Below are 24,718 nucleotides of genomic sequence, written 5' to 3'. Positions count from 1 at the left end.
TCAGACTGATATTCAGAAAGTACCAAAAGTATTTTTAAAAACTTGACCTTTGGAGTAAATGTTTTAACCTAGCATATCTCGGTACCTATCCAATCAAGGTCCGTTTATTAATTGGGCCATAACAGCTTTGGGTATTCGACACTAAAATTATGCACATCTAATGGCACATCAAGGCAATGTTTTGGGACCAAATTCTTTGAATCGATTTAATATTGGTTTTAGTTTATTCCAGAATATAACTTTAATGCCCTAATTTAATTCAAAACGCATTATGAAATAGATTTATGATATTATACTTGGTACCGTGTACTTTGCAGAAAACAGTAAATTCTTTGTAATTTGTTATTAATAGAATTACTACATCGCAAGACCGCAAATACATCAAGAAGAAAATGTGAATTGTGACTATGCTCGAGTAGCAATTATAACGTATCTATTTGCTTTATACGTATAACTTAATTACAATATAAATAAAGTAACTAATTTATGATATTGACTGAGTTATTAAATAATTGGTTTAAATAAGTACATATAAAAATGATTATAAAATCAAAGGCAACTTTTATACGGAAAATACCATGTGTGTAGTATTGCTAAACACTGTTACGCGAATAACAGGTGATTATGATGAAAATACCGTTGTGGAGATCGATATGATGCAAGAAGCAAGCGATATATTTTCTACTATACATAGCTAATATCCGGCACGCTTTGCAATGCCTCTTAATTTTATGACTCGTGCGCCACTTTTACCTATTGTACGTTGATTGTTGGTAAATCAGAAACCTGCAAGTGCCAGCGCCAACTGTAGAAAATTTCAACTCAATCGGATTAATGATGCGCAAACGCATATATTATATGTATAAGCATTATTCTTTAAATCTACTTAGATAATGTATAACTATATACTATGTCAAATACAAAACAGGTTGTGTCTGTATGGAAAAAACTTAATAATATGTTATAAGTACATACTTACTTATGACACATATAAAATATTAAAAAATTATCGCAGTACTTATTTTACTCCTCTTGGACGAGTGTTATTTGTCTTTATCATATTTCTGTAGTCTTCGTATATTATTTACAAATCTGATGAGAAGTTCGAAAAAATTGCCAGTACATTGAATAGAATAAACTAATTGCATGGCTGCATAGGCAGTACCTAGCCACAATAAACCGTCACGATACGCCTAACTTCGTAGCACCAAATAGATATATTACCCACTACCCAGGTTCAAGGTCAGACAGAGCTCTTTTCGTGCCTAATGCAATTCTCTTGACACTTGTACCACACATGAAGTAGCTTTCACCGAACGTAATTTTTGCAAGCATCACTTTCTGGCCGTCCATTGCTTTTGCAGTATGGTGGGAACAATTACGCTTTCGGAATTAAAATTTTCTTTTGTTCTTTTACTACATTAGTTCCATTTGAGATAAGATGACATCCCAAAATCTCAGAGGGATAATTCAATAAGAATATTAAAATAATGAGAAGATTTTTCGAATGAAGGAAGGTAAATGGGAAAAGGCAGTAGGTTCCTACTTAGACCAAAAGTCATTCCAGCCACTTTTGATATTTTTTAGCGTAATTGATCAACTGACGAAGCTTATCGCCAAATTATTTTTATAATTCGTGATAAATTACATAAAAACAAATAATTCATAAAATAAAAACAGGAAATCAAAAATAAATTGATGTCCAAATATTTCCATAAAAGTTTGTTAGCTCCATTAATTAAGTAAGACATCGACATGTCTACTAATTTTAGGAAAACTACTACGTACCTCGTTAAGAGGGGTTTCTCCGTCACTCGCTCCATACAAACGTAGTTCCAATTTTATTTGAATATTAAACAACCAAAGTCCATGAAATTGTGCAAACATATTCTAGAAACTAATATCTTTGCCTGTGGTTTTCCAGATTTCTGTTAAAATATTCGGTTTCAAAGTTACGCGGTCTTAAAAATTCACATACAAATCTTTGAGCCCCTGATGATGATTTTAAAACTACATATTTTTAGAAAAAAATCTAAAAAACACACACAGATATTAGTTTCTAGAATCTGTCTGCAAAATTTTATAGACTTTGGTTGCTTAGTATTCAAATGAAATTGGAACTACGATTGTATGGAGTAAGTGACGGAGAGAGCCCTGTTAAATGATGGCCTTTAATTAATGACCTGTCAGCGTTACACGTCTGTCCTAGGCAGAGGTCAAGCAACGTTGCTATGTTGGGCAAGGAAGCTGTTTCTTTGATGCCACGTAATAAATGACCTACATTTCCTAGCTACAACTCTACCTGTTTAAAGAGAGATTTCATATATCATCCATAGTAATATTATAAATGCGAAAGTGTGTCTGTCTGTCTGCTACCTTTTCACGGCCCAACTGTTTAACCGATTCCGACGAAATTTGGTACAGGGTTAGCTTATATCCCGGGGACGGACATAGGCTACTTTTTATCCCGGAAAATTCAAAGAGTTCCCACGGGATTCCCAAAAATCCACCCGCTTATTGTTACCGAGGTAGCTTGCGTCCCTGTTATTGACATAGGTAACTTTTTATCCCGGAAAATCAAACAGTCCCACGGAATCTTTAAAAACCCAAAACCACGCGGACGAAGTCGTGGGCATTCACTAGTGTGGAAATAAAACCACCATATTATCCATTTATATCTGTACAACAATCAGCACAAGTTTCGAGATGAATCTCGAGAGTCGGTTACACGCAGTTTAGTAATTGTGTCGTTGTCCGACATGGTTTTCAGGGTTCCGTATATCTAGAGAAAAAGGAACCCTTATAAGATCACTTCATTGACTGTCTATCTGTCAAGACTAAAATCAATGGAATCAAAATCTACTCATAGGGTATTTCCCTTTGGCCTAGAATCATGGGCAGGTAGCAATGTTTTATAGCACAAGTAGGTAAAGATTAAAATCCAAAAACCGTGAATTTTTAGTTACATCACAAAATAAAATAAAAAAGTGTTAATTCTCGGACGATGGTACGGAACCCTGAGTTGCGAGTCTGACTCGCACTTGATTGGCTTTTTACTACCTAGTTAAGTTAGGTACCTTGTTAGTTAGGTTAGGTACCTTGAGAAGATCATATTGACCCGCGAAAACCACAGGAGGTGCAAGTGCCGCGAGAGCTGAAAGAGATAAGTTTTTAGGTTGACTGGTTTTGTCATTCAGTCGAAATTAGGTTTTTCAGATACTTCCAATTGTCTGAGTCTAAACAAACACGGGTTTGGATGACAAAAGGTAATTTTTGACGTCTCTAGAAGGATGGAGGTGTGAGGTGGACCTGAGTAATAAAGCGGGATGTAAAAATGAGTTTTAAGTTAAACCTCTGCTGATGATCTCTGCTGACTTCATTAGATGACTTAGATAAAACCAATGCATTCTTACTATTGAAGTAGAAAATTTTATTATACACTAGCAAACCCGGCGAACTCCGTTTCGCCACTTGGTTTGTAGTACATGCTATGAAAAAAGATTTTCACGCTTTTCTGTTGAAATTTTTCCTGAATTTTCTTTGCTATAAACCACACGGAGCCCGAGACCTTTCCAACGAATGCAAAACCGTGGAAATCGGTTCGTGCGTTATGGAGTTATAGCGTCAGGAAGGAAAACCCGACTTATTTTTATATAGTAAGATATACACTTTTATAAGGGTTTTTGAATCGTCATTAACAGAGCTCTCTCCGTCACTTACTCCATACAATCGTAGTTCCCATTTCATTTGAATATTAAGCAACCAAAGTCCATGAAATTTTGCAGACATAGTCTAGAAACTAATATCTGTGTCTGTGGTGTTTTAGATTTTTCTAAAAATATGTAGTTTTAAAATTACAGGGGCTCAAAGATTTGTATTTTTCTTTAAAAAAAGGCCCAACTTTGTGCTCGTTTTTCTAGACAACGAAGCAATTTAATGAAATTTGGAAAAACCACAGACCTAGAAAATTTAATGAATATTATGTAGTAAAAAAATTATCGTTATATATTTTATATTGTTATAATTATGTGGGAACTACGAAAACCAGAAATTACACCCAGAAATCTTGAAAATTTCGTGCTGTCTCGATTTGTGCAAGCGGGGTGGTGAAGTGCGGGGGACGACACGTGAAACTGACAGAAACGGACAGTCTAAACACACGGGCCACATTTAGACTGCACCCGACTCCAAACTTGTCGATAGGTCTAACTAAATACATTTCAACTTGCGTTAGACGTATGCGTTACCTACTCAGACGTTGCCTGTAGATAAAAATATGTCTCATGTTTGCTGGCAATAGCGTATGCATCAAACCCTGCAAGTTGCAACTCTCTTGCAACCTATTCCTCACGCAATACGCACAGCTTTAATATTATAATTTTTGACAATGTATACTATATGTAATGCCATATCACAGGTCACTCTCTGATTTATTGCTAACAATTTACTTCCAAATGCAAAGAAATCTAAGTGTGTTGAATTCACACTGCCCAATACCAGGACCTTAAATGACATAAATTCATTGATAAATAATCATATGTTGAAAATAAAGGAGAACCCCGTGTTTCTCGGTATAATGTTAGATGCAAAGCTTCTATGGAACACCCACATATCAACACTTGATGGTAAACTCAGCTCTGCTGCTTACACTGTTAGAAAAATTCGACAGGTACTGACGTGGAAACTGCAAAAATTGTATATTTTGCCTATTTTCACTGTATTATGTCTTACGGACTCTTGCTATGAGATAAAGCGGTAGATATTGAGAAAAAAATGTATTACAGAAAAGGACAGGACGTGCAATTTATAATTTAAAACCGCGCGCTGCCATACAATAAAAATATAAGGAAATAAGTACCTTATCTATTATCTTATAGTAGCTTCTAAATATATTTACAACTAGCTAATGCCCGCAGCTTCGCTCGCGTGGATTTAGGTTTTTAAAAATCCCGATCCTTTCATTTCCCAGAACAAAAGTTGCCTCTCCGTAATAGCCCGTCCCCGGGATGCAACTTGTTTCTGTATCACGTAAGAATATTTAAACGGATTATCCTTTTCAAATCCCGAGGGATCACCAGGATTTAGGAATGCAATTTCTTACAGCATCAGGGTTGAGGTCAACGACAAAGTGTTTACTTGGTATAGATACCTTCAATATCAATTAATAATCGACACTTTTTAAATCCCATTAGCTTTAGTAGTCAGGTCCCCTGCAACATCAGGATTGAGGAGTTGGAATCCAAATTTTTTATTGAACAATGTCGCAAACTTTCTTTATCGATTAAAAAAACTACCCAAAATTACGCAGTTAGGTTTACCTGCCAAATTTCATGGTTTTGAGTCAACGGGAAGTACCCTAGAGGTTTTCTTGACACACACGACAGACAGAGAGATAGACAACAAAGTGATCCTATAAGAGTTCCGTTTTTCATTTTGAGGTACGAAACCCTAGAAAACGTAGGAACGGCATTCCGAACCAGTGGTAAATTTTTCTGACCATCCAAAAACACTTTGAAGTTTACCTAAAAGTTTACAGGAATAAAAATTTATCATTGTATTCCATTCCATTTCATTCTATTCCATTCTGTTCAAAGATAAATAGATAATAAAAATATTTGTCACCGAAACAATAATTTACGATACATCGACCAATATCAATTTTACTGATGACAATCTGACTATTACCAAAGTGAACGACTACTATAATATCTATTATATACGACTAACATAATATGTATTATAAATTGTGTGCCGTTTGCATTCTCACTAGGTTCTCATTAAGTTTGTTTTATTTGGTTAAACTTTCTGGCATTTATATTGTTATGACGTTTAATTGGCAAACAGTCTGTTTATTGGCTGAAACTCAAAAATTCAGCCAATCACAACAAAGAAAATATTGTAATAATGATTGATGCAGCTTTCTGTAATTGAAAACAAAATATTTGACATTAACTTGAATGTGACAGTGTTTTCCGAATAGGGTTGCCAGAGCCCCCGTATTTTACTGGTTACCCCGTATGTCAGGATAGAGAAACCGGTAATTATGAAAATAAAATACGGGGCAAATAAAACTAAATATTTTTAGGGTTCCGTAACTCAAAAGCAAAAAGAACTCTTATAGGATCACTTCGTTGTCTATCAGTCTGTCTGTCTTTCCGTCTGTCCGTCTGTCCATCTGTCCTTCTATCCGTCTGTCATGTGTTCATGAACAAATATTAGTATTTTCAATTTTCAAAGTAAGATAACTACATATATCAAGTGGGTTATCATATGAAAGGGCTTTACCTGTTCATTCTAAAACAGATTTTTATTTATTTTTATGCATATTTTTTTAATGCATAACAGTTTTTGATTTCTCGTGTAAAATGTCGAAAAAATACCCGAATCGGAACCCTCGGTGCGTGAGTCTGACTCGCACTTGGCTGGCGAAACCGAACACTGACGTTATGTCCAGTAGAAAGAATATTTTCCTTTTGCGGCAATGCGTAGCCGAAACCCACTCGATATTGATCATGGTCGTAGCCAAGGCGGCGGGGCTTGGTTTGAGAATGTTAGCCTTTTTTTATACAAGTTAGCCCGTGACTTTAATCTTTTCTAGTGGTAAGTGATGATGCAGTCTAATTTCTTGGCCGTTAGGGCCATACTAACCATATAACTAGCCATGACCGAAGCCTCCCACCAGACCAGAAATTTAGAAATGGCGACTGCGCCTGGGAAGCCGTCAAAAACCTAAGCCTAAAATAATACTTACACTATTTCTTGCATTTGCTTACCAATTTTTTTTTGGAAATATATCAAACATTTCGCGCTCACTTCACTCGCGCTTTGAATTTGTATTACTTGGTGTAAGCCCCGCAATTTCGTTTGCATGAATTTAGAGTTTTAAAAATTCCGTGGGGGATTTTCCGGGCTAAAAAGTTTATGTCTGGGATGCAAGTTACCTCTGAATAGTAAGTACCAAAATTTTGGTAAAGAAGATGGGCCGTGAAAGGGTAACAAATAGATAGGCAAATAGATATACTGTCGTATTTGTAATATTAGTATGGATAGGGAGCTTTAAAAATAAAATCTTGCTATGGCTAAACTCGTTTCCCTTTCACTTTAATTCTTTCTGTAATTGAACCAAAAACACTTACGCTCACTGCGCTCGCGCTTTTTTATTGTTGTATTTTATCTCACTGTCAAATTGAAAGGCGAAATTCCACTAACCAGGTAATTAGCCCATAAAGTTGAGCGAATGTTATTTTCCTCATGACAGGATTCAGTTCCGGCCCTGATAAAACCTCTCCCGAAATCGATTCCTGGCTACGGCCATAGTATTGATACTGTGAAGGTGGAATTACAAGTTAAATGTAAATTTAAGTTAAAATGCAAAGATTGTATGCATGAAATGTATAACATTTTGCTTTACAAAACTAGAGTTTTTAAAAGCTATTTAAATAAATAAATCTTTTATTTAAAATCACATTGCAAACACAGTTCACCAATCAAGACACGGCAACATACAGAGAAAAAATACAAAACTTACAAATAAACTGAAATATCTAAATAGGCTTTCCATGCATTTCAGAGAGAACCACCGCCTATTTCTTCAAATACTTCAAATTTTTAAATTTCTTCAAATCTAAACCCCGTATTTTTGATGGTGGTAGCCTGTAAATCAAAAAGAGGCAGGTGGCAACCCTACTTGCCACATGACATTACAGAATGAAAAATTGTTTTCATTACTCGGTAAGCCTACTGCCATAGTTTCACAGAAAGTGTGACGGTAGTTGTGACCTCTGATTGGTCGACTCTCTTTCACTATTTGCTAAAATTGATGATTGCAACAACAATTTTTTCTTTTTTGTAATCAAAAACAGAACACGGACGTCATACAGGTTGACTAATTGCAATCATTTCTGACCGGCTAACATTGTTCCGCTAGTGGCTCAAACTCACTGTCGCAGCAAGAACATGGTAAATTCAGCCAATCACAGCAATTAGAATTGGTTATCACAAATGCACCGATCTAGGAACCGAGAATACACGAACCAGGGCAGATAGAGATGAGAACAATAATATCATACGTAGGAAATCGACGGGGGATCGTTGACAATGAAATCTACCACAGGTTGGGAAACCGCTGTGAAAAACGCATTGCGTGTGCTTCTTCGGCTCTTGCGGCTCTTGGAGGTCATTTCGTAATATTCCACTTGAACATTGAATTAAAGTAATGGTCGTGCCCACAGCAAACTTATTAGACCATCGAATATGGTTTGAAAAGAAAGAACCGTAGACCATTGACCTACACTGAATTAAAACTTGACTTCAATCATCTTTAAAATTTTATAAAGAAACTACGAGTAGGTACTTAATTTAGCAACAAGTGTAAATTAAAAATTTATAACACACCCGACAAGTGAAGGTTCAGTAACTAGAAAAGAGCTGATAACTTTCAAACGACTGAACCGATTTTCTTGGATTAGGTATAGCTCAGAACACTCTCGGTCAAGCCGCCTTTCAAACAAAAAAAAAACTAAATTAAAATCGGTTCATTAGTTAAGGAGCTACCTACGATGCCACAGACAGACACAGATACACACGTCAACTTATAACACCCCTCTTTTTGGGTCGGGGGTTAAAAATAAGTGACAAGACTACAAAATCAGCATCATCTTACAAGATAGGTACCTACCTAACATAGAGTTCGTACTAAGTTACATATATTGCGTTAGATGTGACCTTAGGTATAGTGTAAAGTTGGGGCTTTCCGTCATCTAACATAAATACTTATAAAAATATATAATACATCTACACAAATAAGATAAATTACCTAGAATTCAAGAGTAAATATACTAAAAGCAAACTCGGTTACACCTCATCTGTAAAGTGCCAACACTCTAAGATATACATATATGTATATATATATATATTATTGTTACAGTAGGCACTCGACCTTCAAGCACCATATACGTAGGTACAGTGTCCTTCTTTTAAGTAAACCACACTCGCTAATTTAGGTATACTAACGAAGATTCGACCAGACATGTTAATGTTCTGTAGGTACCTACGTGTTAAAACATAACGCTTTTAAACACTATCCGAGTGGCATTACATGTATTGTGTTCCGTTTCTTGCGACATAATATTGCATAGGTCTTGGATGCAGTGTGACTTGAAATCTTAGTTAATCTTAGGGCATATACGTCCGACGTCATGGGCAGCAGTAAACACTAATATCAGGTGACCCACCTGCTCGTTCGTTAGTTCTCAAAATTTTAAAAAACATCCGATACAAAAACCTCTATAAGAAAACTAGAAAAGAGCTGATAACTTTCAAACGACTGAACCGATTTTCTTCGATTATAGCTAAGAACACTCTCGATCAAGCCATCTTTAAGACTAAGACTGTCGTCATCATCGCTTAACATAGGCAAAGATCCATTTCAGGTCGTTGAGCCATCGAAATGACTTTCAATTCGTGTTGTTAAGCAATCAAAGTAATTTGAAGATAAGCAACGGAAGTAATCATAATAATTATTTTAATATTATTTTAATGTACGCGTCGTGTCGCGGCAGTATGGCCTCTATGTCCTATTGTGCCATAGCCTTAACCCAATAATTGTGTAATTACAGCTTATATAGAAGCAAAGGTCGATCAACGTTGGATGGGCTTGCCATTGCTTCACGCGTGTGTTCGTTGCCTTTACCGAACTCAGAGTCATCTACCTACGTCACCTCTTGTATAATAATGAAAATCCTGTCTATCAACGTAGGTACCTGTAGCTCAATGAGCCGGGTCTAGAAACTTGAAATTTTTTTTTTTTTTTTTTTTTTTTTTTTTATGCAATTTTTTTTTTTACACCCATTTCTTAAATATAAAATAAAATAAAATAGAATAGAATACAAGAGTAAAATAAAAATTATTTACGGTTGTTGCCACGATGCACGGCAAGCCAGTACTTCGGTATGCGATTTTCAGGACACTCAGAGCATACCCTGAGGATCTCGTTCTGAGAATTGCGGATGCGGAACCAGAAAGCCGCAACCCGAGATCTAATAATCGCGAAATAATCGGGCACTTTGGCGTCAGCAAACATGCCCGACGCGCTGCAGTATTTAGGCAGTTTCATCAGAATACGGTATGCGTTATTATACTGCACTCTGATGCTGCTACGTGCACTTGCGGTGCAGTTGACCCAAAGCTGACACGTGTAAAAGCATTGACAATATGCTCTAAACAGTGTCAGCTTCGCCTCAGTACTACACCGCGCAAATCTGCGTGCGAGCATGTTGCACCGAACAGACAAAGCCCTTCTTTCTCGTTCCATGTCTTGGTTATCACGTAGATCCTCAGTTAAAATATGCCCCAGATACCTGAATTGCGCCACCCTTTCTACAGGAACTCCATCTAAGAAAACCGACGGGATCCTCTTCGGGCCCTTGCCTGCACGGAAAACCATCATCTGCGTCTTTTTAACATTATATTTAAGGCCGTGATCTCTAGCATATTGTTCACAGATGTTGAGTAGTCGTCTAAGACCCCTGATTGAGGGACTTAGAAGTACCATATCGTCAGCATAGCTGATATTGTTAATGCACGTTGTACCTATGTGGCAACCTACTCTAGTATTTCTAAGTCCCTCAATCAGATCATTAACATAAATGCTGAAGAGGTCCGGAGAGGTCAATCCTCCTTGACGCACGCCGCATTCTAATCTATAATCATTAGAGCCGGCGTCGCCCCATTTCACAAAATTAGTTTGGTTCTCGTACCAGTATCTCAACAGATCTACCGTCTTACGCGATACATTAGACTCAATAAGTTTTTGCCATAGTAACTGATAGTTTACCAGGTCAAAAGCTCTACTGAGATCCAGAAAGCATGCGTATACGGATGTGTTTCTATTCGTATAATAGTTAACTATCGATTTGAGACTAAAGATAGCCGAATCTGTTGAGAGCCCAGGACGAAAACCAAACTGCGCGTCATCAATCCTAATGTTCTGATTTACATCAGAATAAATTATTCTTTCCAGTATTTTGCCTATAATGGTACCTAAAGAAATCGGCCTGTAGTTTTTGAGGCTGGAAAGATCACCGGTCCTATTCTTTGGGACAGGAACTACCACAGTTCTCATAAGGTTTTTAGGCAAATAACCTGAGTTTATACATAAGGTAAACAGTTCCGCCAATAAGCAAAAAATTTTTTTCGCCTGCATACAAAATGTGCTCCAGGCTCAGTCCGTCATATCCTGGGGCCTTACCTCTTTTCATTGTCAATACTACTTTAGCCACATCGTCAGGTGAGTAACGATGCGATTGTCCATCGTTTAAAATCATTTTTCCACTGGGCATAGATGCACATTTTGTACTTAGAGCAGGTAATGGATCCAGTTTGAAATGATGCGAAAATAAGTCAGCAATCAGCTTTGGGTCTTGGACACCGTCAACACTCAATGGTAGATTTGATTTATAATTGAGGCGTTTTGTGTCTTTCCAAAATTTAACAAAGTTTTTGTCTCGCTGATGTAAGGCCAACATATCCATTCTGATTTGATCCTCGTTATTTTGGCACCATTTCAATTTATTTTTAAAAACTTTACGGCTCTGTACCATGTTATTATAAACCTCACCGGTTTGAGGTTTACCGTACCATAACCAAAGTTGGAAGTAATACCTCGCTCTTTGGTGACTCTCTCGAACGTGGTAGTTCCACCCTAGTACTTTTTTATGCTTCACCGGAACATCGCGACAAACACTTCTTTTGGCACCTTCTTGTAAAATCTTAACAATAACGTCATAATAATCATCTAATTTAAACAAATGAGCATCACATATATTGAAATTACTAAAATTACAGTCTATACAGTTTAAAAAATGACTAGATATACTAATATCACTTAAATTATCACAACAGTACGTATTAAATAGACTAGTTTGGTTTACATCCCTATTACCCCAATACACACCAGATAGTAACTTATTTTCTGTAGATATGGCAATTTTCTTTGGAAGTACATTCATTTTACATGTAATCAAAAGAGGAAAATGATCTGACCAGTACACTCCAAGATCCACACACCCAGATATCACTGTCGCACGCGCAGCAGCTGTCACAATGCAGTGGTCTAACCAACGCTTAGACCCACTACCATCATTAACATGTGTAAACGAACCCGGAGCCAGAATTTCAGTGTCGACACACACGAGTGAATGGTCTGTGCAGAAGGCGAATAGCTCGTTCCCGAATCTGGTGCCACTATGTGCATTGTAATCACCCAGCACGTAGACAGCTTCAACATCATGGTCACTGATCACGGCTTCAATGCTTCCCAAACAACTTATAAAGTCTGTGAGACTGTCTTCGCTACCATCATCATATGGTAAATAGACGCTCATCACAAGGATATGGCGTCCGCCCAAATCAATTTGTACTGCCGCCAATCTGTCACTGATACAGTCTATTATAGAAACACTGGGGAAGAGTGACTTACGCCACATCAACGCGAGTCCCCCGTATGGTCGGCCTTTTAGTATTCCTGCCGAGGTATCCACCGCAGACTTTGCGAAACAACTGAACTGCTGACTGAGCTCGTTCACAAATCCCAAGTCATGGGGGAGGAGCCAAGTCTCCTGCAAGGCTAAAATGTCAACATTCAAACACAATTTCTTAATCTGTTCGGCAGATCTTTTAATAGAACGGCAGTTAAAAGTAGCTAATGTAATATTTGTTGTGGTCGTACTTCCCATATTGAAGTATGAAATGCCTGTAGCGTTTTGTCTTTGTAACGTTGACCCTTGTTGACCTAAGAAAATATTTTTTTAACCCGAGTTAAATGAGTATTATAGTGTCTCCGTGCCTTTTTTTAACCCTCGACTCAAAACGAGGAGTGTTATAAGTTTGACGTGTGTATCTGTGTATCTGTCTGTGGCATCGTAGCTCCTAAACGTACGAACCGATTTTAATTTAGTTTTTTTTTTGTTTGAAAGGTGGCTTGATCGAGAGTGTTTTTAGCTATAATCGAAGAAAATCGGTTCAGCCGTTTGAAAGTTATCAGCTCATTTCTAGTTTTTTTATAGAGGTTTTTGTGTCGGGGGTTCTTAAATTTTAAGTTATTAGAGTAAGTATTCACGTGCCAAATGGGACTTGTAAATATTTTACTGTATATAATATATTAACTGTACCTATAATATTTTTAATAAAATTATGGTATCGATTAAAACGTTGATATATCTAATTATTTTTAGTTTGACGGTATGTAGCCTGCATTATAGGTAAGTACATACATATTTGTCAATATTTCGTCAATAGAAGAACATTTACACCTAACATTACCTAACGGACGGCGCTGCATTGCTACACATCATACTTTGCAATGTTTGAATGAGTTTAGGTCTTTTAAAAGATCAAGCTTGCCTAAATACTTTAGACTGACTTTCAACAAACCTGTGTCACAGAAGCCATTATTTTATATATCTATGCAATTCCCGATTGTGTAAAATGCTTTATCGTCGTCGTTTTATAAAATACTAGCCGCACGCCCCGAATTTGCACGGATGCTTGAAAATTAAAGGTCTATATCACTCAGGAATAGTGTAGCTTTTTATTGGTGAAAGAATTTTCAAAATCGGTTCAATAGTTCCAGAGATTACTTCCTACAAACAAACTCAAACTTTAGCTCTGTGAAATATTAGTGTAGAAGTAGGTACCATCATATTGTGTTGTCTGTACCTCAAAATTGGTTAGCTATGAAAGCTAACAAAGACAGACGGACACACGTTCGTATTTATTATATTATTGGTGTGGATGAGGAGTAAGTAGAAGTGAGAAGTAATTAGAACGTAAACCATAGTATAATAGTTACATATGAACTAAATAAAATTAAAATCTCGTGAGCTGAATTTCTCAACCGAGACCTTAAAGACTGTCACGTAAGTTCCGTTGAGACAAAATAAAAGGAAATTGTCCGCCTAAAGTTTGTGCGCACTTCTGTGATATTGCGAAGCGATAGCGGTACAACTCGTTTTATCGCAAATCCTGTTACGCTTACGGGTGATCTTATTTTTTTTAATTTCTTCAAGAAAAAGTACGAATACTTAAATCAGTTAATTATACAGGACACAAACTAAAGGAAACTGCAGACTCTAAAGAAATGCTATATATTTTTCACGCAGGAACATCACCAATAGTCGGCAGTGGGCTACGTTTAAACTTGTCAATAATTTTGGTTTAGGGAGATTTGTCGTTCATTCAGTTCAAGGGTCATGTTTTCCAATCGCAAAAATGGGTGGGTTTACACATATGTATTTCTCAACTACCTCGTAACTCGTACCTTGTGCGTATAAGGTATTTTATCATGTTCTCTCCAGTAACTCTTAGCTACAAATCGCTTCGCTTTGTTATAGAACTTGTGTCCTAATAGCACATCCGCACTTATTGTGTCACACGACTAACCTAATGTCGCAATTCGACCTTACGTGAGTTGCATGCATCGTGCTCAGTGAAAACTGAAGCCTCAACGGCTAAAGGCTTGTACCCACATAAAGCAGAACGACTGCGATGCGCAAAAGGCAACGCCCCCCCCCCCCCCCCCCCTCCCACTTCTGCTCCCGCCTTGGCGACGCGATGCTGTAACAACCAGTAGGACCTATATACCCTATATTAACTGTTCGTACCCACTTTTCTCCTGTCTTGAAAAAACTCTTTTTCCAGACATCTAGCCCTCTAGGACCAACCTGGGGACCTCGCAAGACGGAGGGTGGAAGGTAAGAGGGTAGATTGTAGATGTCAGAAAAACACGACCTCTCCTTGTACGATAGATATGTCATCCGCTTTCGAACACTACAATTTCTTCTTAGCGAAGTGCAATGCCGTCACGCGTCGCTGCCGCCCGCGTGCTGTATGCCCAAGGCTTATAATCGACGATATTGCTCACTAATATCAACGTAAATTGCACATAAGTAGGTAACTATTAATTCGGTAGTAATTGTTTCAAATTACTATTAAAGGCCGATTCACACCAAGCACGTACTGTGTAACGCGCGTAGTGACACGCGTGAATTCGTTGACATAACTGCACGCATTACGTCTACGCGAACGTTCACGCCACGCAAACGGTATGCTATGTCTCATACAGTTCCATACATTACAACGCAATGGTACAGGAGGGGCAACGCACAAACAACAGACGGAAACGTTTAAGTGCGGAAACCAGGCCCAGAGAGAAGAAGAACGAAATGGTACGTGCTACGTCTACGCGTACGCAACACTTACGCAGCCTGTGTGAACGAGCAGTTACTGATAGGTTATACTTGGAGCATCTTGCATATTCTTAGTTATTTACTATTATTGCGTAGAAAGTAGCTTCCCACTTTAGCTTCCTTAATATTATTCTATTCTGATGTTGCTTACGTACTAATCTCTAAAGCTACGGCCACACTTGCGTGCCATGAACTTGGGATGTGGGACGCGATGCGGGAATGTCCACGGCGCAAATCTGTACGCCATGCGGCACGGCGCCATTTAGTTAGTCTATTTTAAAGGACTAAGATTGAACACAGATAATTTGCAAATATTAAAAATAACAGGAAATTGACTGTTTGTATGATCCAAGGCTTGTTATATATAACATAAAAAACTTAGAACGGCAAAAACTGTTTGCGTTTGTAACGCTAGCAAATATTTAAGAGTTAATATTTAAAAAATCATAAAAGTTGATAGGTAATTTAAATATTTCACGCATGGCCTTATTATTAATTTTATCCTTGATTGTAACAGCATCTAATAACTACTGTTATTACACAAATAGCTTTTTGTGATTGTAAGATGTAAAGTAACCGTGTAACAATAGATTTCGTATTGGATATCGCAAAACCAAAACCACATATAGTGTGGGAGCGTAGTTTTGGAATACCTATTATTGTTGCTAATAAATACATGTAATGTGGGCAGGTATTAAAGTACCTACAGTATAATTTACTCGGATAACAGCCTTTGTCTTACGTTATTAATTAATTAATAGTTCTTTTTTGACTTATAACTGAACCCATACTAAATCACTTACCACCGGATAGGATTGTTGTCAAGGGCTAACTTGTATCTGAATAAAATAAAAAACGACCAAGTGCGAGTCAGACTCCGCACCGAGGGTTCCGTACTCGGGTATTTTTTCCGACATTTTGCACGATATATCAAAAACTATTATGCATAAAAATAAATAAAAATCTGTTTTTGAATGTACCGGTAAAGCCCTTTCATTTATGATACCCCACTTGGTATAGTTATCTTACTTTGAAAATTGAAACACATTTTAATTTTTTTTAATGATGTAACCACAAAATTCGCGGTTTTCAGATTTATTCCTGTACTGGTGCTATAAGACCTACCTACCTGCCAAATTCCATGATTCTAGGTCAACGGGAAGTACCCTATAGGTTTTTTGACAGACAGACAGACAACAAAGTGATCCTATAAGGGTTCCTTTTGAGGTACGGAACTCTAAAAAAACTAAATTAAAATCGGTTCATTAGTTTAGGAGCTACGATGCCACAGACAGATACACACGTCAAACTTATAACATTCCTCTTTTTGGGTCGGGGATTAATAAAACCAAGACAATCAAATTTTAGATACCGTTATTAGCAATGCATAAAACATTACGTCTTTTCCTATGAGGCCAAGATCATCCTCGGTTCGTTGGGCCTTCAATTCGACATCAATGAAATAATTTGAAATTTAAAATTATAAATTAGAAATCACCATGAACAATCGGTATTGGTAACACGGACGCAAAATTAGTTTCTTGAAAGAATACGATTAATAAACTAAGAATTAGAGCGTTTCCACATTAACACGATCCGGTATCGATACCGGATATGCCTACATAACTTTTTTTTTTAAATCGGGTTTTAGTATGACCGTAGTGATAGTGCAGTCTTCAAAACCGAATATTCTCACCAAGAAAAGGTAACTATGACAAAAAGCTCGTAGTTACCTACATCATACTTTTATTTTCTTAATGAGTCTTAAAAATTCAGACCCATACGTATAACTGTTTTTAAACACTAAATCATTTGGCGAGATTGCTTAGATACCGAAAGAAGCCTATATAGGGACTGAATCACACTAATATTATAAAGGCGAAAGTTTGTATGTGTGTGTGTGTGTGTGTGTATGTGTGTGTATGTTTGTTACTCCTTCACGCAAAAACTACTGGACGGATTTGGCTGAAATTCGGAATGGAGATAGATAATACCCTGGATTAGCACATAGGCTACTTTTTATCCCCGAAAACCAAAGAGTTCCCACGGGATTTCAAAAAACCTTAATCCACGCGAACGAAGTCAAGGGCATCAGCTAGTTTAAAAATAAAATTATTTCTTCTCTACTTTTCAAAGCAATTCATTACGGCTTTCAATTCAGTTCAGAACATTTCACAAGGAAGAATAAAATAGAATAGATTTTTATTGAAATAAACTTTTACGAGTGCTTTTGAATCGTCAAATAATTTACCACTGGCTCGGAATGCCGTTCCTACCGAGAAGAACCAGCAAGAAACTCGGCGGTTGCTCTTTTCAATTGATCAATATTTACAATAATATTCCATACTATACAAGCAATTGCAGCCCCGCGCATTGCTGGAGCGAGTCAAATCCAAGCTTTTTTATCATTTACATAATCTTCGATTGTGTAATATGCTTTTGCCAGGAGCATACTTTTAATGGATTTTTTAAACTTTTGTAAAGATTTTTAATTATGTATTACTAGCTGATGCCCGCGACTTCGTTCGCGTGGATGTAGGTTTTTTAAAATTCCCGTGGGAACTCTTTGATTTTCCGGGATAAAAAGTAGCCTATGTGCTAATTCAGCGTATAATCTATCTCCATTCTAAATTTCAGCCCAATCCGTCCAGTAGTTTTTGCGTGAAGGAGTAACAAACATACACACACACACACACACACATACACATACAAACTTTCTCCTTTATAATATTATAGTGTGATAAATTGTGAAAGATATATTATAACACGCATTCACACTATTTATTTATTCATATTTGTCTATGAAAAAGGTTAACGCACCCGTGCGAAGTCGGAGTGGATAACTAGGTAGTAGGTATATATTATGAGCAGTTTCTCTATCTACGTGGGAGGCTAGAGTAAAGTAAACGATAAGCAAGTGAATCATAGCTTGAAGTGGCATGCAAATACGTATTATTCACGGGTGGAGAAGAGTCATTTGCGTCACACACGCAAAGGATTTCACTTTGCAGATTTCTTGTGGGCGTTTCAATCAACAATATAATGTAACCTTAAATAGTAACAAGTGTAAATTAAAAATTTATAACACCCCCGACAAGTGAAGGTCACAGTAACTAGAAAAGAGCTGATAACTTTCAAACGGCTAGACCGATTTTCTTGGATTATAGCTAAGAACACTCTCGATCAAGTCACCTTTCAAACAAAAAAACTAAATTAAAATCGGTTCATTAGTTTAGGCGCTACGGTGCCACAGACAGATACACAGATACACAGACACACAGATACACACGTCAAACTTATAACACCCCTCTTTTTGGGTCGGGGGTTAAAAATAAATGACAATCAGCGCAAAACTAAAACTGAAACTTTTACACGGTTGTTACATTTTTAATCCTCGACCCAAAAAGAGGGGTGTTATAAGTTTGACGTGTGTATCTGTGTATCTGTCTGTGGCATCGTAGCTCCTAAACTAATGAACCGATTTTAATTTAGTTTTTTTTTTGTTTGAAACGTTGCTTGATCGAGAGTGTTCTTAGCTATAATCCAAGAAAATCGGTTCAGCCGTTTGAAAGTTATCAGCTCTTTTCTATTCGGGCAAAGGTACCATGCCGTTGCTTTTAAAGGAAAGATTAGCTACTTACATTTTAAAATTTTGTCAATAAATGCAAACTATTGAATGCTCTCATGGTCGCTAACTATTAGCCTCATAAGAAAACTCAATCACTCGCTGGCGGCGCTGTTTCAATTCCATTTACGCGATCGAATAGGTTAAAAATCTCCCACTAGGCACCTTGGAAACCACCTATACACACGACGACATAAAATGAGCTAGAGACCTGTGACATGCGCCGGAAAGACAGACAGACGGACGAACAGACAGACAGACAGCACAGTGACATTAACAGAGCTCCGTTTTTACCCTTCGGGTACGGAACCCTAACGAGTTGCAAGGAGTCATTATATTCAACCGGCGCAAGACCGTAGAACTTGATAGTCGCTACAAGACCCCTAAGTCCAGCAGTGGGCGTCTGATAGTTAATGATGACTAAATACCCTACAACGCAGTCGGATAAACACTGCACACCCACACACTTCACATAAAAAAATTACCATCACAACATTACCTACCTGCATATTGTGACATGCGTACGTAACTTATACGTAACGACCACGTAACGAACTGGTTCTTTCATTATACATGTATTTAAACTCAAACGTTTAAGTTTGCGTGACTCGCCATTACCTACCTCGTCTACTTGTTTTCGTTTCGAAGAGTTTTTAGGAAGACAGAGGTCCGTGATTAAATACCTACTTGTACACACATAATTTACAATCAAGAATGAATTGCGTATACTCTCCATATATACTTACTATATAATATCATAAATGCGAGTGTCTGTCTGTTATCTTTTCACGACCAATCCGCTTCACCAATTTTAACGTTTGGTAGCTATAAGTAAATCTTGCATCCTATAGAAGGACACATCCTTCTTTTTATCTCAGAAATAGAAGTTTCCACGGAATTTTTAAAATTCTAAATCCATGCGGATGAAGTCAATGAAGGTAAATAAATGTCACCTACCATACTCATATTTATTTCACACAATTGACGCTGGAGCAACCAGCAACGCAAGTGACAGTACTTCCTGACAGTGGCATGACGAATAGAGGAATCATTTAAATTGTCCAATTTTATTGATTTCACTTTCAGTTACATGTGGTTAATATTGTATGTAGAAGAAAAAAGCGGGAAGGCAATAATTTTAACGTTTATGGCTTATGCCCTTCAAAAGATTTCAACGCGCGCGAAGCTTCTCCCTATCTCGTTCCCTCATTGAACAAGTGTAAATTAAAAATTTATAACACCCCCGACGAGTGAAGGTTACAGTAACTAGAAAAGAGCTGATAGCTTTCAAACGGCTGAACCCATTTTCTTGGATTATAGCTAAGAACACTCGATCAAGCCACCTTTCAAACAAAAAAAAAACGAAAAAATCGGTTCATTAGTTTAGGAGCTACGATGCCACAGAGAGATACACGTATACCCACGTCAAACTTATAACACCCCTCTTTTTGGGTCGGGGATTAAAAAATAATATTATTATCAAGTCATTTTCAAGCCTTTATTAGTTTTAATACGAATAGGCAGATGTATCGTGTACTACAAATAGAACTTCTTCATATGAGAATTTTTTACGCAGAAAATACTACTTAAGTACTTTTTATTTACATACTAGCTGATGCCCGCGAATTCGTTTTCGTGGATGTAGGTTTTTTAAAATTCCCGTGGGAACTCTTTGATTTTCCGGGATAAAAAGTAGCCTATGTGCTAATCCAGGATTATAATCTATCTCCATTCTAAATTTCAGCCCAATCCGTCCAGTAGTTTTTGCGTGAAGGAGTAACAAACATACACACACACACACACATACAAACTTTCTCCTTTATAATATTAGTGTGATATATGAGAATGGGTTCATCGATCCCCACAGTATCAACACGACCGATCTCTATGAGTTATAGATTTATTTATTTCTTCAACTGTACAAGAACATTGCAATTAGTATTAACAGGGCTCTCTCCGTCACTTACTCCATACAATCGTAGTTCCAATTTCATTTGAATATTAAACAACCAAAGTCCATGAAATTTTGCAGCCATATTCTAGAAACTAATATCTGTGCCTGTGGTGTTTTAGATTTTTCTAAAAATATGTAGTTTTAAAATTACAGGGGCTCAAAGATTTGTATGTAAATTTTTAAGACCGCGTAACTTTGAAACCGAATATTTTAACAGAAATCTGGAAAACCACAGGCATAGATATTAGTTTCTAGAATATGTCTGCAAAATTTCATGGACTTTGGTTGCTTGATATTCAAATGAAATTGGAACTACGTTTGTATGGAGCGAGTGACGGAGAGACCCCTCTTAAGAACCTAAATAAATACATACATACAGGGTGTAACCAGAACGCTAGCGAAAAACTTAGCGTTTTTTATTAATTATCCTACCTACCTAAACACAATTTAATGTCCATTTGACCAATTCATTCTAATGACCATTTGGCTCATCTAGTAAGTTTAGTGATTTAGTATATTTCAAACCCGCAATGTATAGCGTGCAAAACTCGGGGTCAATGCTGAGTCGTAGGAATGGCTTATCTACGCAACTTTCGTTGAGCTCTATGACACAAGATTTTTAAATTTATTTTTTCGCGTTTTTTGGTTATCTCAGTACTATCATGTATTCGTTTTTGTTTCGTTTCGTTTACACCCTGTATATCCAAAATACTATACAACTGCGAAAGACAAACCAGTATTGTTTGAGTAACATAATATTGAGTATGATGAAACTGTTTATAATTTGAGTAACACGACCAAAGGAATGTTTAACCTTCGGTATACGAAATATCCATTCTGAATACGTAGGTGAGTAGCTACCTATTATTACATATACATATTTAATAATATTATTATTTTTACTTAATAAAAGAGAATGGTCTTTCATATCAGTATTTTGCGTTATAAGTTGGCACTGCAGATAGTAAGGTTGTAATTGACTTTAAAAAAAAGAGGTTCTGTATTCGACCAATTGCAATTGCTGCAATTGCTTGTATAGTAGGTACAGTATGGCACATTATTGTAAATTAAATACTTGAAAAGAGCAACCGCCGAGTTTCTTGCTGGTTCTTCTCGGTATGGACGGCATTCCGAACCAGTGGTAGATTATTTTGACGATTCAAAAGCACTTGTAAAAGTTTAATTGAATAAAATATTTTGAATTTGAATTTTGAATTTGACCCTTGAAGCTTGACCCTTGTATGGATGTATGGATGTTTGTTACGCTTTCACGCAAGAATTACTGGATGGATTTGGCTGAATTTAGGAACGGAGATATTATTATACCATGGATTAACACATAGGCTACTTTTTATCCCGGAAAATCAATGAGTTCCCACGGGATTTTTAAACCTATATCCACGGGAACGAATTCGCGGGCATCAGCTAGTCTAGCATATTAAGGTGGATGTGACGGGTCAGCCCGCGAAATTCAAATTCTTTTTGGTTTTTCACAATTTGTAAACTAATACGACAAAGTAGGTTTATGGCATTCTATTTTCGACAATAACAGTATCATTCCCACCTATTTATATAAAAATCTTTACTTGAAAGGGTCCAGTTTAAGAAATTAGCTCTAGTATCGACTGTAACTCACAAATTAGTCGATACTAGAGCTAATTTTAAACTGGACCTTATCAAGTAAAGATTTTTACATAAACACGTGGAAATGATACTGCTATTGTCGCAACTAGAATGCCATTTAAGCCTATTTTGTCGTATTAGTTTACAAATTGCGAAAAACCAAATAAAATTTGAATTTCGCGGGCAGAACCGTCGCTTGCCCCTTAATGCTGCTGACCTATAGTAAGTAGCTTTACCTAGTATAATATTATATAACCAATAAAATAACTACAGGATTACAGGACTTACGTAATATTATTTACTAAAGGGTTGGTAAGTAAGCTTTTACTTAATAGGTTTATTATTTTATTTATTTAACTATACTGAGATATTGCAAAACCGAAGAACAAGGAAAACATTTTCAGGAATAGGTAGATGTGCCTATATCGCTGGTAGTTAAGTAGGTACATACCTGTCTCGATTTAATGGACTTGTTTTCGGGTCATCTCTTACTAACGAATTATAAAATCATTAGTCTTCTCGAAGCTATAAACGATTCTACTTAATTTATAATCCTGATGCGTTTTTAAACTAACAATAACGATATTACCTAAGGAAAATGTTCTGCATTCCAGTATATTAATGTTATTGCCCCAAGCCGGCTAGAAAATTATAAAAATAGAAGGTAGGATAACGTGTTCTACTCGAACCAAGTGAAGCGGCGCTATTCGCTAAAACAAGATGAGATGGTGTCTCACTTACCTCCGTAAATGACCGCAATTATTTCGAAAATATTTATGTAACAGTGTCACGTATTTTACAACTTTAAAACACAGCACAAATTTACCACAACAACCAAAATACGCGAAGAATTTTGATTGATGTCAATCGTTCCCGCCGGTCGGTTCAAACTTTTTAAATCGAACAAATAGTTTTTCTATTTGGGTCTCTTATTGTGTCGCGATCGACGCGCGACGCGTTTTACGTCGCTCCACTGACTAACTGCTTGACCACTTTCGAATCTTGCGCCGTATTAAAACAACATACAATTAACATCAGAAAGCGTGTCAATAATTTAATACGTGGACAATAGAGCATAATTTTGCTTGAATTCTTAATTTGAAGCGGTAAATTTAACTTCAAAATAACATATCAAAATGTCAAATAAAATTGTAAATGGAATATTGTCAACGCAAACTAGGTACCCACGACACAGGATTACCTAGTGTGGGTACCACCAGACACAGGGAAATTATTGTATAAGACTATATTTTGTTAATAAAATATTTTTCATTTTTCATTTTTTCATTTTTCATATACATAATCCTTACTTCTATTTATGTCATGCCAAGTTAACATTGCTCAGCGGAAAAGACACCTTTGTCGCAAGATTAAATGACAGCCTGCAGCAGTGAGTAAGATCCTAGCGAGAGCCAACACAGATCCAATCATGGACGTAGGATCCAATCGAACATTTTTCATTCACTCATCACATTTGCCGAATCCCCGATAAAGGAGCCATATCATAAAAGTAGCTAAAATTTTATTATTGGCTGTATTTCGGCCATGGATGACAATCTAAACGGCAATTATTCAAAACCTAGCCAAAACTCCTCAATAGATATTATAGTGTACAAAATTTGTGCGCAAAAATTCATCAGGCGCATTCTCTCAAACTTTCCTCACTTGAACGTGCTCAAACCTAAGCATCCTATAGGTCTGTACTCTTTGCTTATAATTCAATGGCCCAATCCTCTCGACTCTAAGATGACGCTCGATTGGTGAGAAAGCAGCAGGCGTAGAAAAACTGGATAAGTAGATATAATGTTTTAATAGTAATTCCTAAATTGTCTATGGTCTGGTCTGGTGGAAGGCTACTGACGGAGCTAGTTACTAGTTAGTTACCACCCTACTACTAGCAAAGACGGGACGGGCCAAGGCGTTCCGGTACGTACCACGTAGAAACCGATAAGGGTCACTGATAGGTGTTATAAAAAATACCCTTCTAAGTTAGTCCGCTTCCATCTTAGACTGCATCATCACTTACCACCAGGTGATACCGCTCACTCCGCAAAGATATTTAGGTAAATAAATAGCGACTATTATTCAGTGCAATTCGGCTCAGACAGCATTGCGGTCTACGGCACAGTCTGTGGTCTAAAGTTTAACAAACACCTCTCTTCAATCGCGTAAACTCTCTCATAATCTCTCTTACGATATCAAGGATACCGGGAGTCAACTGGCGCAGCGCGGCTCGCGTTACCGTAGTACTTAGAGTATTTCTAGTGAGCC

General features: G+C 37.0%; 1 protein-coding gene across 1 annotated transcript in view; it reads right to left on the bottom strand.

The window, feature by feature from the left end:
• Positions 1-23,450, bottom strand: part of LOC123870747 (scavenger receptor class B member 1) — a 117,154-nt gene extending 93,704 nt beyond the window's left edge. The window contains exon 1 of the mRNA XM_045914148.1: positions 23,189-23,450. The gene's annotated coding sequence lies outside the window, so the exon portion shown is untranslated. The remainder of the gene's footprint in view (positions 1-23,188) is intronic.
• Between the last annotated feature and the right edge of the window lie 1,268 nt (positions 23,451-24,718).

Source organism: Maniola jurtina, chromosome 13, assembly GCF_905333055.1.
Source record: "Maniola jurtina chromosome 13, ilManJurt1.1, whole genome shotgun sequence".
NCBI classification, from domain to species: Eukaryota; Metazoa; Arthropoda; class Insecta; order Lepidoptera; family Nymphalidae; genus Maniola; species Maniola jurtina.
This window is presented reverse-complemented; position numbering and strand designations above follow the sequence as displayed.